Below are 10,849 nucleotides of genomic sequence, written 5' to 3' on the forward strand. Positions count from 1 at the left end.
TCAGGTGCTTTTTCTGTGATTATATTGGAATCTTTGAGATGCCATCAGAGTAGGTATTGAGCCTGTTTGCCTCCTTCACATTTCCAATAATTTATTAACTGTTTGGTAAATTTTTTGCTCTTTGTCCAATAAAACATTCAATAGTTTTCTGAACTATGCCTGCCTTCCAAAAGACGACACTGAGTTTTGTATCTGAACACAGATCAAGGCATGTAGACCATAGAGAACATGTCCACTTCCTCTCCCTGAGCTGCAGTCTATTCTTCATACACAACAGGCACCAGGATGAATCTGGAGCTCAGCACTTCAAGTTGGAAGGAATGGGAGCTGTGCTGGTGCCTGTGTTCAGTGCAGGCAACTGAACTAAAGTCAGTCGAGTGAACTTGGGGTGACACAAAATAACACACAGACATTTTTATAAGCTTCACGATGGCTTCCCCAGCTCTCAGCCTCAGGCTCTCACCAAAGGGGCAAGAAAAATCATGAGAGACTGACAGAGAGAGTGCACGTTCTGAAGTGGCCTTTTATTGGGGAACACTGTTTCTTAGAACATTCTATCTGAAAAAGGGCAAAAGGAATAGGATTACAAAGGAACAGGTGAGTGTAACTTATTCCCAGGGGGCAACGCCTCCTCTTGGAGCCACGCCTTATTATTCCAGTGCAGGTAAAGCCCAAGCTACTGGGGAACACAATAATTGTTCAGAACCTCTTTCTTCGGGACTCAAAGGCATGTTCATTCAGTGTGGTTCCACACACATCCCCACTTCTTTCTTTGAAAAAGTAAGTGATGAGTTCCTCTCTCCAGTTCCTGAATTCTTGCTTGGAAGACACAAAATCCTATGATTACAATACAAGAGAGAATTAACAGCAAAGAGAACAGTCCAATAATATACTATGCATAATATTTTAGAATGTTTCCAGGGTAAAAACCCATTTAATTCTGGAAATATTTGATTGGCTAAAGAGGTAGGATCTGATAAATCAACCTTACATTTTTTTATATCTTGCATATGATAATGTAATTCCAAAAGATTCGAGCTGTTGCTATTCTTTGCCCAAATACCCAATAAATGATTTTTAACCTTTTTCCAATTCCATTTGGAAGCAATGTATTTGGCAGTATTAACATACACATATTTATAATCAGTGTGACATTTGAGCCTTTTCTAGAACTTTAAAGCTGAATGCTCATTACCAGTATTTATGGCAGTACCTTCTAAGGCATTTAACTTAGTTTCAATCTTTTCATCAACAATTATCTGATTATGAAGACCTCTGGAAGTGTTCTGAGCCAAATTATTCAGAAAATTTGCAGGCTGGACATTTTGAGATATGACCACCAAAGCTGTGACCAAGGAAGCAATAAATGAAACTAAGGCAGCCACTTCAAGTATGAAGAGTCCAAGAGCTTGCTTAGGTCTAGTCAGCTGGCCATGTATTTGTTGTAAGAGTTGAAAACCAGCATCAGCATACCATGGCTCTGAAATATTAGCTGGAAATAAGACAAAAGAGGGCTGGTGAAGTATCATTCTTCCCTTCGCTCGACTATACCATGTTATACAATTAGTTAAATTGCATCTATTATAGGCTACAAGATATTAATCATCTTTCTTTTACCTTTCAGATCTCCAGTAATTAAAATGTAAGAATATTGAACATAGACTCTCAGGCCATCCAAGAATTTCTTTAAAATTCTGCCTACAAAGTCAGGTAAAGGCTTGTCAGTAAAATATAAAAATTCGGAGGCAGCAATCAAACACCAAACATTTTTCTGAGTGCCACTTTGGCTAAAGGTCAAGATGTTCCTAAGTAATCGTCCAGGGGTCATGGCAATACCCTTGCATAATTGAATCTTGTCAATCCTAGGAGACCAGTCTAAAATATACTCACTAGCTCTAGACACCCTAAACTGTACTGGCAAGGTATTTATACAATCCATCCACTTAGCAAAAGTGCCAATTTCTATTGTAGAATGGTTAGGACATTAAGTGGAAGTTCTGTTGAAATTACTTGCTTGTTACAAGGAAGTCCCATTTTAATAACTGTTCTAATATATGACTTTGAGTCCCCAAGACCAATATGATTAGCTGGTCTAGGCCCCCAAACTGCTGTCTTTTCCTCAAAGAACACTTTCAGTCAGCCAGCATGTTTATTGAGGGAGACCAGCACATAGGTACCTGAGCACTAAAGCCTGAATAATTAAGTCCAGTCAAATGGATGGAGTAACATTGGTGTCTGTCAATCCTCTCATCATATATGAGTCATTAGCAAATACTGAGATGGATTCTGCAGTCCACACTGCTGGGTGTCCTAAAGGTAGACCTGGAAAATGAGTCCAATAAGCTTCTTCCTGTGTCCCACTCACCTGGCAGCTCAACAGAACTAGCATTGCTACTAGCATCACAGCTGGAGGCTGAGTTGGTCTTGCTGCTGAATCATTGGCTCAGCCCGAAGAATCAGATTCCTCAACTGCTTCCATGAGGGTAGCTTCACCATTGGGTCTCTCTGGGCCATCTTCCCCCCCCCCCCTTCCTTTGAAGGTTCCTCTTCTTGCTGGGAGTCAGGGCTGACATCTCTGGATCAGTCCTCAGTTGTTTGAACCTTGGCTCTATTTCTTCCATGTCTGATGGTGCATTCAGGTATCCAAAGAGGACAAAATGCACCTTCTGGGAAAAATACAAACATGACCTCTACTCCACATTATCACTAGATCTGGGCCTTTCCATTCACTTGTTTTTAAATCTTTCCACCAAACTTGACCTAAAGGACCTGTTGCTGTGGAAGACGTATCACTCAGCTACAGGGCGACCTTCTGAGTCACATGTATGGAAAATTAAAAAGAAACATGGCATGATTAAGGATATTTGGGGGAGTTCTACTTCCCCCTTCCTGTTTTTGTAATTGTAGCTTACTAGAAAAATGAGCTCATTCTACAATAGCTTGACCCTGAGGGTTGTAAGAAATACCTGTTTTATGGTCGATATGAAACTATCGGCAAAACTGCAGAAAAAGAGCTAGTATAAGCTGGTGCATTATCAGTTTTAATCTGCAAAGGGCATTGGAATATGGCAGCGGGAGCTAGGCAGTGAGAAATAATATGTTGAGTATTTTCTTTCATACAGGCTGTGTCAGAGACAAATCTAGAATAAGTGTCTACAATTACATGTACATCAAAGTGTTTGCCAAATTGAGAAATGTGAGTTACATCCATTTGACATAACTGACGTCGTCGGAACCCATGGGGATTTACCCCAGATGGTAAAAATGGGAAGTGTATAACACATTGGGGGCATTGACATACAACTTGATAGCTTGCTCTCTAGTAATATTAAAATTTTTATGCAAACTAGAAGCATTTTGATGATGCAAAGAATGTAAAAATTATGCACAGTCATACAAAGACATTTGCTGACAGAGACCAACGGGTTTATCAGTCTTATCATTACCTGATTTTAAAGGCCCTGGGAGATTACTGGTAGGCCATATATGGCCTACAAAACACGAATGTTGATGCCTTTGGGTTATCTTCTGCAAGGTATGAAACAAATTGATAACTCTTGCAATGGTGTATACCCAATAATTGAAGATTCATTTTTTTTAGTAACTCCAATTGTATGTAAATTATTAGAATAAATATTAATTGGCTCATTTGCAAAATGACTTAAAGCACAAATGAGAGCTTGAAGTTCTTCTTGTTGTGCAGAAGTACATGAGGTTTGTATCATGTATGAGAATCACTATAAATACCTACTTTACTTGAGCTTGATCTGTCAGTGAACACTGATAGTACCCAAACTATTTGTTGAGCATGCACAATTTTTGGAAAATTAAATGTAGTTACTAAAACAAATGGAAAAATTTTATCATGAGGATAATGACTTTCTATGTGACCAGGAAAATTAGCAAAAGCTACTTGCCAAGTATTAGAAGTTTGGAAAAGCCAGTCACTGTATGGAGTAGAATATGGGATGATAATAGCATAAGGTTCTGATCCAACCAGCTGTAAAACTCACATTCTGCCTTTAATAACCCACTGAGCAAGAAAAGTCAGGAAAAGGAGTTGAATTTTGAGGAGAATGAGCTAAGTGGGCCATTCAAGGACTCCCAGTGGATCCATATTGCTCCTGTAGGTGCGTGAGCAGTGGGACGTATTAATAAACATATAGGCTCCTATGGGTTCTTTCTGGTAAGCTGAGCATTTATTTCTTAATATTTATTTTTCAGTTCTTGGCAGACACAACATCTTTTTGTTGGTATGTGGTGGTGAGGATTGAACCCGGGCAGCACTCACACCAGGCGAGCGCGCTACCGCTTGAGCCATATCCCAGTCCATGCTGAGCATTTTAAATAGCAAGTTCGATCTTCTTTAAGGCCATTCTCTTTTCTGGAGTCATATGAAGTGGAGAAGTCAGAGAGGGTCCTCTGTAAGATCTGAAACAAAGTACTCGAGTTTGCAAAAGTTAGTTTTAAAGATGGTCTTAGCCAATTAATATCACCTAATAATTTTTGAAAATCATTAAGCATTTTTTGAAGCTTATATATTAGTTTTGAGGACAAATTGTGCATCCTACTATTATACTACCTAATTCCAAAAAGTAGATGTCTTTTTGCACCTTTTCAGGCACCGAGCCCAAACCCAGGGCAGTAAGTAAATTATGTAATTGAACAAAGAATTTTAAAAGTACATCTGGACTAGCACGAGGTAAAAGTATATTTATGGATGCATAAAATGAATAATATATGCATCAGGAAATTTCTCCCTCACAGTCATGGTAAACTGTGCCACAGAATTCTGACAAAGAGTTGAAGTATTACACTTATCCTGAGGTAACACCTTCCAGCAATATCTCTTAAGTGGTTCTTTAAAACGTAATGTTGTGGGGCTGGGGATGTGGCTCAAGGGGTAGTGCGCTCGCCTGGCATGCGTGTGGCCCAGGTTTGATCCTCAGCACCACATACCAACAAAGATGTTGTGTCCGCCAAGAACTAAAAAAAATAAAGATTAAAATTCTCCAAAAAAAATAAAATAAAATGTATTGTTGGAACATTAAAAGCAATTTTTTTTACAGTCATCTGGGTGCAAATGTATAGTGAAAAAAAAAATAGTCTTTCAGATCTATCACCATTGAATAATGGTCTGAAGGAAGCCCTGGGTGGAAAGCTCCCATGGGCTCAATAACATAATTAATGCCCTGAGATCTTGCACCAATCTCCATTTACCAGACTTTTTCTTAATTACAAAAATTGGTATATTCCAGGGACTAAGAGTAGGTTCTATATGGCCAACCTAATGTTCCTAAACCAATATATTGGCTATTTAATTTTTTTCCCATTAATGGCCACTTACACGCCTAAATTGGCACTTTTGCTAGTTTTGGGGCTAGAAAGAAAGTCCGTTCTGCTGCCAGAAATTTTCACTGTGTGAATTAACTAATCACTGGGAAGACTGGGTTATAGGTGAGTACCCTTCATTTAAATTCCCTTAAAAACTAAATTTTTGACTAAGTCCTTGAGTCGACAGAATGGAGTTTGGAGTCATTAATAACAAACCCAGGCTGCTTAGAATATCTGGACAACATAAATTTATTGGCAAAGTGTCTAGGACCCAAGGCTTAATGTTTCCAGAATTACCATCTTTATCCTCCCACCGAAGAGATACTGAGCACTCTGTGCAGGTTTGGAAAATTAGCCAATCCCTCCTAAGCTAGCAGGTGCAGTGTGTAAAGGCCACTTCTTTGTCTAGTCCCTGCTAGAAATATCTGCCTTATCTGCTCCCAAGCCAAGCACAGCTCTGAAATCTTCATGTTGATTTTAAGATCCAATAGAGGGCGCTCCTGGCTAACCAACTGAGCCCATTATGCCCATTCAGGGGACCCATAAGTTGGGGTTTTACTCTGGTCATTTGTGGAGGGACAAGGCAAGAATATTGATTGTGCTAACACATCTCCTGGGAAAAGCTGAACAGCACAATTTGTTTGAATTGTAATCTTCAACTCTCCTTCAAATTTGTATCCAAAATGCCTGGCAATACTTGAATTGCTCTCTGAGTTCAATGGCTTCGTCCCAACACTAGACCTATGGTATTTGGCAGTAGCGATCCATGAACCCCAGTAGGAACAAGCTGTGGGCCCATTTCAGGAGTTCAAATTAGTCCCAAGGCTGGTCAGTGTCCCAAGCTCCAGGACGCTGAGGCAAAAACATCCCAGAAGGATAATAATGTGGGGCGGGGTTGGGCTGGTGAGGACAGAAGTGAAGCTGCAAATGGCGGCTGGCCACTTCACCATGCATGCTGGCGCCTCCCCACGTCATGTGGTCACTCTCCAATGGTGGTGGCATGAACCAGCTGTATCCCCCCAGGCTATTCTGCAGTCCCTAGCCATGTGTCCAGTTGTTCCACAGTCAAAACACTGCCTCTGTGAATGGCATCTCCTGGGTGGAGGCTGCAAAACTTGCATTAAAACATCAGCGATGGGCTGGGGATGTGGCTCAAGCGGTAGCGCACTCGCCTGGCATGCAAGGGCGCTGGGTTCAATCCTCAGCACCACATAAAATAAAGATGTTGTGTCCACCAAAAACTGAAAAATAAATATATATATATATATATGTATATATATATATATATATATATACATATATATATATATATATATATATACATATACATATATATAAAAAGAAACATCAATGACGGTCAAACATTCTAACTGCACCATATCCACATCAGAGCAAAGGCGAATAAATTCAGAAACACTTCCTTTTTTTCTATGGGGTTGAATGATTTCATGGCAAACTTCATTGAGATTTTCAAAAGGTAACCATTTGACCAAAGACTCAGAAGCATTTGAGTCACCAATGGTCCGATTCGCTGCCTGGTAAAGACTTGCCACAAATTCTGAGAATTTTTCTTCTGGTCACTGCTGAATCTGAGTAAAATCTAAAAATTTATTCACCTTTATTTAATAGTTCTCTCCAGGCTCTCGTGGCACACATACTAAATGGATCATTAATCCATAGATCATATTTTAACTGTTGTTCTAAATCTGCAGATGCCTGTGATTCTTCTCCCCTTGTTCAGTACAAAAATCTGTCCTGTTCGATCTCCAAAATAAAACATCACCTCCAGATACACAAGGATTTGGCTAGCTAATCCAGTCATGGGGTGGTAATGGCCCACTACAGATTTATTTGTAATGCCAGATTCGTGGGACCCCAATAGACCTCCAGGAGCTGAATCTGGTGCAATCACACAAGAGTCTTTATTGCAAGCTTGAGCCTGGACTCATAACCATTTCCTATACAGTGGTCCCAGGGAGTGATCACCGGCCATTTGTCTGGTGAGATTTTATAGGTTTTGGGGGGATACTCTGTCACAACTTCCACAGCGAATCATTCCACACCACGGGAAAAGCAAACAACAACTCTAAAACATGATGAGCACATTCACTGGCGGGAACAAGTTGGGTAGGGGGGATTGGTTAGTGCAAGAGGGGGATTCATTTAAACTGATTGGTTTAGGCCATGAGGGGTGTACATGCTGAACTACATGGTTTCCCAACATGTTATCAACCACCATAAACTACTTGGGGGTCATCTGGCATCCCAGGTATTTTTCCTGTCTCATGCTGATTGGTGGTTGCTAGGGGGTTGCTATGGGTCCCCACCTAGCCTGACTGAGTCAGGGATGCCTGGGCAGATCTCTCCTGTTATTTATAGACAAACAACTCAGCAGGGTGGGTATGTGCTTAGGAGTGCTCTGTGGGATTTTCCAAGGACAAGGGTCACGCCCCCTTCCTTCCTTCCAGGCCTTGAGGTAGAAGCTGCTGTTATTTATTTTTTTAAAATGGGGTCACATTAGTTTCTCAGAGGCAGAAGCTGTTTTCAAAAAAGGAGTCACATCAGTGTCTCAGATTCAATCAAGCTTTGAACAAAAGTTGAATTGGGACCATAAGTGCAACAAGCATTTTTCAGCCCCTTTCATGCTTTTAAAAGGAACCACAGCGTGAATTCCAACACGTGGGTTTTGCTCTCTACCTGCTCAAAAACTGGAAAAAGCTGGAAACCTGTAATGTCTTCCCCTTCCCCCAACCAGAGGCCACAGTGAGCCACGTTGGGGAGGCAGCGCCTGGTCCTCCCGCAGGGGAGCAGCCATATCCAAATGGGGGAAGCAGGGCTGCGCAAGTGCAGATGACCCAAACCCGCTTCCAGCTCACTTTCCGCATCGGACTGGGGATCCCCCAGCTCCCTCTGCTCTGCCGGGATCTGCTGTAATTGTGAAGCCAGATTTAAAGTTAGGTAGTCAGTGTAGTTAGATAAATCGGGTCTAACACCGAGTGAAATCTAAAATGGAGGCCATGCTGAGAATGATTCCGGGGAAACCCAGGACAACTCATGAAATGTTAATGAAGTCCCCGAAAGGCCCTAGGCCAAAGTCCACCCTATAACAGCCCCCAACAGATTTGGAGATAGCCCATCCCAAAGAAGTGATAATGAAGTCCTTCCTGCCCAGATTACTTGTTTGGCCCACCTGTGTCCCAACCCTTCCCCCTTCATCAGCAAAACTATAAAAAGGGGAGACAACCGCACTTCCACGGATTCCACCTCTTGGGTCCCCTTCTTCCTCCGGGAGAAGTCTTTTCTGCTGTCCTTTAATAAACTTCTAATTTCTCCTCTGACCTTGCCTCGGCGTGCTTCTTTGGTGTTATTCTTCAACATCGGGGAAGCAAGGACTCGTCACTGGTCAACAGCGGTATCAATTGGAGGAGTCTCAGGTCCCTCGCAGGCTTTCTGACTGAGGTTCGGGAGCCACAGACTGGGCGGGACTTGACTCCACCCTAGTCCAGTTACAGGCAGGAAATTCATCTTGGAGCCGGGCAAGTCTGTCTGTCTTGCCTTGCTCAGGGGTCCTATTCGCGCATTCTGCAGCCCTTCCAACAATTTCTCCGAGGATCCCTGGTCCCCCTCTTGGTCAGCAGAAGGACACATTGCTAAGGCAGTCCAGACGTTCTGAATGTTCTCTGTCGTACTTCTGGGGAGTTTAGCAGACAGACAACCTTTAAACAGCTCTCTACCTAGCCTCTCCCAAGTACGCAAATTTATGGATTCTTCCTCACAAAACCAGGGACAAGCATCCTTGACTATTTTTTTAGAAATTGAGCGAGCTGAGCTCTTTTGATCTGTTTTGCATTATGGTTGATTAAAGTCTCCAGGCTCATTAAGTCCACTTCTCTGAGAGGATGAGTTGCCCCTGTTCTTCTTGGCGTCCCTCCCTCTCCGTCTGCAATCTGTTTTCCTTCCCAGCCCAATCAAAGTCACTCAGAATTTGCTAAGTGCGCTTAACCAAAGTCAGCCCACCAAATGCACAAGGAGTGCCCCTCCTCCGGTGCCAATCTGCTGCCCCCGTTCAGCAGGGAAAGTGAAATAAACTCACTCGTGTGAATTTGGGGTGATGCAAAATGCCACATAGACATGGAATAGCTTTTTATAAGCTTCTGAATGGCTTTCCCTGACACACGGGGGAGAAAAAGTCACCAGAGGCTGAAGCGGGGAGGAGAAGGAGAGAATATTGGGGCATGCTGTTTCTTAGAACATTCTATCCCAAAAAAAGGGCAAAAAAACCAAAGTAGGATTATAAAGGAACAGGTGAGTGTAACTCAACCCCAGGGGGCAATGTCTTATTATCAGAGTGAAGGTAAAATCTAAATTACTGGGAAATGCAACTCTGCCAGCATGTGAACTCCAGGTTCACCAGCCCCTGGACTTTAGGCAGCCTAGGGTGGGGTGCAATTTAGTGGGACCACCCAGGTTGGCCAGGACCAGGCAGGTAACAAATGTGATTTGCTTTACTCTAAGTATTCCAGCGCTGGGACCATCAGGGAAATTGGGACTCTGGGAAACCCCCTTCAAACTCTGATTTTTGTCATCAAGTGTGAAGGACTTCAGACAGGGCGCTCAGAGTACGAGGCATGATTTTTAATTTTTTTTTATAAAGTAATGTGGCCTTTTTTATTATTTTATTTATTTATATGTGGTACTGAGAATCGAACTCAGTGCTTCACACATGCTAGGCAAGTGCTCTGCCACTGAGCCACAGCCCTGGCCCGAGGCATGATTTTTATTAGAAGAGATGGGAAAGAAAAAAGGGACAGTCTTAAGGGAGAGAGAGGGTCCTCCCAGAAATGACAGGCAAGCCCCTCCTGGTCTCCAGTTTTATTGGGGTCCCAGGGAAGTTTTCAGAGAGTACCACCCAGGTTCCCCCTCCGACTTAGGTCTGACAGCGTAGGAAGTGCATGGACCTCCTCCAAGACATGGGTGGTACATTCTCAGGACATAGAGTCCCTGAATTTGCCTCCAATTCATACCTCCTTAATTGATTTTTTGCAATTTGTTTTTTTTTTAAAGAGAGAGTGAGTGAGAGAGAGAGAGAGAGAATTTTTAATATTTTATTTTATTTTATTTTTTTAGTTTTCGGCGGACACAACATCTTTGTTGGTATGTGGTGCTGAGGATCGAACCCGGGCCGCACGCATGCCAGGCGAGCGCGCTACTGCTTGAGCCACATCCCCAGCCCAATTTTTTGCAATTTGAATAGCCCTCAGGGAGCTCCCTTTTTGTCCTGGGGACATAGAGGAGAACATAATTACAGACAACTCTTGGACACTAGCAATAAGCATCAGGTCTGCCATTTTAATTGGACATGCATTTTTATCTAGGGATTCCCAGATTTCCAATTAAGAGTCTTTCATCTGCAGACCCTGAGGCTGTGCTGCTAAGCCTCCCTTAAGAACTTGTGCCACCCCAGCCCATGACATAACCCCTAAGCATGCTGGCTATAAAGCTCTTGCAGGCTATA

The sequence above is a fragment of the Spermophilus citellus genome (assembly GCF_964194105.1).
Source record: "Spermophilus citellus genome assembly, chromosome: X".
Taxonomy (NCBI): Eukaryota; Metazoa; Chordata; class Mammalia; order Rodentia; family Sciuridae; genus Spermophilus; species Spermophilus citellus.